Source organism: Felis catus, chromosome X (genome assembly GCF_018350175.1).
Source record: "Felis catus isolate Fca126 chromosome X, F.catus_Fca126_mat1.0, whole genome shotgun sequence".
NCBI classification, from domain to species: domain Eukaryota; kingdom Metazoa; phylum Chordata; class Mammalia; order Carnivora; family Felidae; genus Felis; species Felis catus.
This window is the reverse complement of record NC_058386.1, coordinates 77,493,807-77,498,122: the sequence shown is the minus strand read 5'-3', so window position 1 is coordinate 77,498,122 and position 4,316 is coordinate 77,493,807. Positions and strand designations below refer to the sequence as shown.

The 4,316-nt window shown below is 44.4% G+C and overlaps 1 pseudogene; it reads left to right on the top strand.

The window, feature by feature from the left end:
• The first annotated feature begins 761 nt into the window (after positions 1-761).
• LOC101082132 lies at positions 762-3,065 on the top strand (annotated as a pseudogene).
• Positions 3,066-4,316: the final 1,251 nt, after the last annotated feature.

Here is a 4,316-nt window from a genome sequence, read left to right as displayed (position 1 = left end):
TACCTGGGGCACATTGGTCATGTGATGCTATTGGGCATAACTATTGGGTCTTTGAAGTGAAACAATTTGAAATGGAAGGGAAAGATAGTGAGTGTTCTAGGGTGAAAAAAAGTATTAGTCAATGTTGCCTCTAGCTTTGCCATTTGAGTTAGCTTCACTGTGCTTCATCTATGTTATAATTCTGTAAATTTTTGAAAAATGATAATAATGCACATGATTCTTGTCCACATAAATGCAAATTAATCTTGTCTAGTGGAACATTATTGATTAGTGTCCTGCAGCTTGAGCTCTTCTGCATTTCAGAATTCCTTATTTTGTGTGTGTGTGTGTGTCTTAGAATTCTTCTTGGACCATGTGATGCCTGAGTGGCATTGTCAATTTTGACTCAGATCATGATCTCAAGGTTCGTGAGTTCAAGACTCCCTTTGGGCTCTACACTGACAGTGCAGAGCCTGTTTGGATCCTCTCTCTTCCTTTCTCTCTGCCCTTCCCCTGCTCGCTTTCACTCTCTGCTCTCTCTCTCTCTCTCTCTCTCTCTCTCAAAAATAAGTAAGCTTAAAAAAATTATGTCTGTTCTGGGATACTGACTGGCATTTTCTACTGGACAAGGAGAGGGTGCAGCGGCAGAAAACCAATCAGGGGAATTTCAATTCTCTGAGTGATGAATAAGGGAGGCAACAAGGGGGTTGGGGTTAGAGTCTGAGGCAAGGCTCTGCTCTTTCAAGAGGGACAGGAGCCATGGCTCAGAAAAAGGAGTTGGTATGGGCCTCCTGCACTTGCAGGCCAAGGCCTCTATCGAAGACAACACCGTACTTACGCAGACTCTTATGAGGGCATCCAGAGTTCGGAGGATCCACCTACCAACCAGGCCACAGCAGCTGGGCCAAATGCTAGTTCCCAGAGTTCACAGCCCCCAACAGCCAGTGAGATGGCTGATGTTCGAGTTTTAGCAGCTGCCACTATGCCCAAAACAGTTTTAATGCTCAGAATGCCATGACAAAAGGCCCAAATCGTGTGTATGATTTCTTTCATGCTCTTAACGCCAAGGAGATTTCCAATGTCCTACGTAAGGCACCCTTTAAGTCCCAGGATGCCACCCCAAAGGTCTGAAAATGCTGCCTATGATATTTTCCACCTGCAAGTTAACAGCTAACAAGTCCAAGATGGCCTTTAAGTCCTTGAACACCACTATTAAACTTGGCCCAAGTGCCACCTACAATTTCTCTGTCATAGCCAGTCATATGGTTAATACTTAGTCTAAGACAGCCTTTAAGGCTTTGAATGACACCACTAAGCCCCCAAAAGCTTATACCCATACCCAGAATATTAAACAAGCTCCACAGATATCAGCAGATGGTTCTGAGGCTCAGACTCTAGAGTCCAGGACTATAATTTGGCTATAATTTAGAGCAAGAGAACACACAAGGTTAATACCTTGAATGTAGAAAAGGATAGCAGTGGGGATTAGAGGCAAGTTCTACTGGCTGCAGGGACCTGGAGGTCTGCCCACCTTGAGCACCCTCCAATGTGCTCTGGCAGACCCCATTGCCCTGGCAGAACCCATCAGGCTGGCAAAAACAGCCAGCCAGGCAGACCCCACCAGCACATCAGAACCTCCCAGCTAGGACAGACCCCACCAGCCTGGAAGAACTCAGTTGCTTGGCAGAACCCCATTGTCTGGCTTGGTACGGTTGTCTGGCTGAACCCACTGGCCTGGCAGAACCCACCAGGCGGGCAGCATCCTTCAGATTGGCAAGGCCCTCCTGACTGGCCACTACCACCTGACTGTCTTCTGCCACCTGATTGGCCACTTTCCACTGACGGGCCACTCCCACCTGATTGGTCAATTTCACCTGACTGGCAGAATCTGCACCCCTCTCCCAATTAGCATGCGTCACAGAACCTGGGTTCCCCACAATGTCCAGATGTGGCCCTTCTTCAGGAAAGAACAAATAAGTTGATTCAATACTTGATGCTTAAATATTATACCAAGGTGCCCATCAAACACTCAGAAATGCTGTGGGATATCAGGCATAAATGCACTGATGTTTATCCTGGAGAAGAAATTTGGGATTCAACTGAAGGAGATTGACAAGAGCACCTGTAGATTCTTCTCAGTAACCCCCAAGTCCCTAGCTGGCACACTGGGGACAAAGACACACCCAAGCTGGGTGTTCTCTTAGTGGCATTGGGCATCATATTCATGAATGGCAACTGTGCCAGTGAAGCTGTCCTCTGGGAGACACTAAGCAAGATGGGACCGAGTTCTGGGGTGAGATATTCTCTCCTTAGAGATCTAAGGAAACTTCTCGTTTATGAGTTTGTAAAGCAAAAGTACCTGGATTACAGACAAATGCTGAACAGCAACCCTCTTGAGTATGAATTCCTCTGGGGCCTCTGTTCCTACCATAAAGCTAGTGAGATGAAAGTGCTGAGATTCATTGCAAAGGTTCAGAAGAGAAATCCTTGCCACTGGACTGCATCATTCATGGAGGCTGAAAAAGAGGCCTTAAATGCTCTGAACACTGCTTCAGCTGAGGCTGAGGACCAGGATGAGTGGTCCTCATCCTGAGTGGAGACTGCAGATAGGGCTGTATCTGGGCCCAGGACCTGGGATGACATTGAGTTCGGGCTGCTGATCTGGGCAGAGGAAGGAGATTTTGGTGATCCCTGGTCTAAAATCCCATTTACCTTCTGAACCAGATACCACCAGAATGCCCACTCCAGATTTCCTCAGACCTTTGCTGGCTTCTTTTTTTTTTTTTTTTAACATTTTTTATTTATTTTTGGGACAGAGAGAGACAGAGCATGAACAGGGGAGGGGCAGAGAGAGAGGGAGACACAGAATCGGAAACAGGCTCCAGGCTCTGAGCCATCAGCCCAGAGCCTGACGCGGGGCTCGAACTCACAGACCAGAGATCGTGACCTGGCTGAAGTCGGACGCTTAACCGACTGCGCCACCCAGGCGCCCCATTTTGCTGGCTTCTTTATTGGCCCTGGTGGTACAGCCAATGCCATTATTTTCTGCTAACTTTGGTGTCATTGGTTTCTTCTGGGTTGAGTGAAATTGGCGGATATTGATAATTAGTTGCAATAGTCTTTCTGCTAAGTGAGGCTGAAGCCTCAGATTCCTTCTAAACACAGCTACCTAGAGAGCCACGTTCTGTTGATTGAAAGTAGCATGTGAGATCAATTTGTTTTATGTTCCTTGTTTGTTGCTTTTCCTCTCCCTGTGTGCTGTCAATCTTTGGTATAAGAGTTGAAACTGCAAAGTGAAAAAAAAATGTCTATTCTGCCCGTGCTCTATAAATAGAACAAAATAGCCCGAATGACAGCACATCTGTTTACAGCATGATTTACTTAATATTTCAAGCCACTTCTAAGACCTACTTCTCAGAAAAAAAATCCTTTAAAAATATGACTGCTTATTGACAATGCATCTGGTCACCCAAGAGCTCTGATGGACATATACAATGAGATTAATGTTGTTTTCATACCCCTAACACAATATTCATTCTGCAGCCCATGAATCAAGGAGTAATTTTGACTTTCAAGTATTATTGTTGAAGAGATACATTTTATGAGACTATAGCTGCCATAGATAATAATTCCTCTAATGGATCTAAACAAAGTAAGTTGAAAACCTTCTGGAAGGGATTCACTATTCTGTATTCCATTAAGAACATTTTATGCTAAGTGAAATAAGTCAGGCAGAGAAAGACAGATACCATATGTTTTCACTCATATGTGGATCCTGAGAAATTTAACAGAAGACCATGGGGGAGTGGAAGGGGGAAAAGTTACAGAGAGTGAGGGAGGGAGGCAAACCATAAGAGACTCTTAAATACTAAGAACAAATTGAGGGCTGATGGAAGGCGGAGGAGAGGGGAAAGTGGGTGAAGGGCATTGAGGAGGGTACCTGTTGGGATGAACACTGGGTGTTGTATGGCAACCAATTTGATGATAAATTATATTTAATATATATAAAAAAGAACATTTCTGACTCATGGTGAAAGGTCAAAGTATCAATATTAACAGGCTTTTATATGAAGTTGATTCCAACCCTCATGGAGGATTTTGAGGGGTTCAAGACTTCAGTGGAGGAAGTAACTGCAAATGTAGTGAAAATAGCAAGAGAACTGAAATTAGAAGTGGAGCCTGAAGGTGTGATGAATTCCTACAACCTCACAATGAAAGTTTAACAGGTAAGGAGTTAATTTTTATGGGTGAGCAAAGGAAGTGATTTCTTGAGATGAAATCTACTCCTGGTGACAATGCTGTGAAAATTGTTGAAATGACAACAAATAATTTAGAAT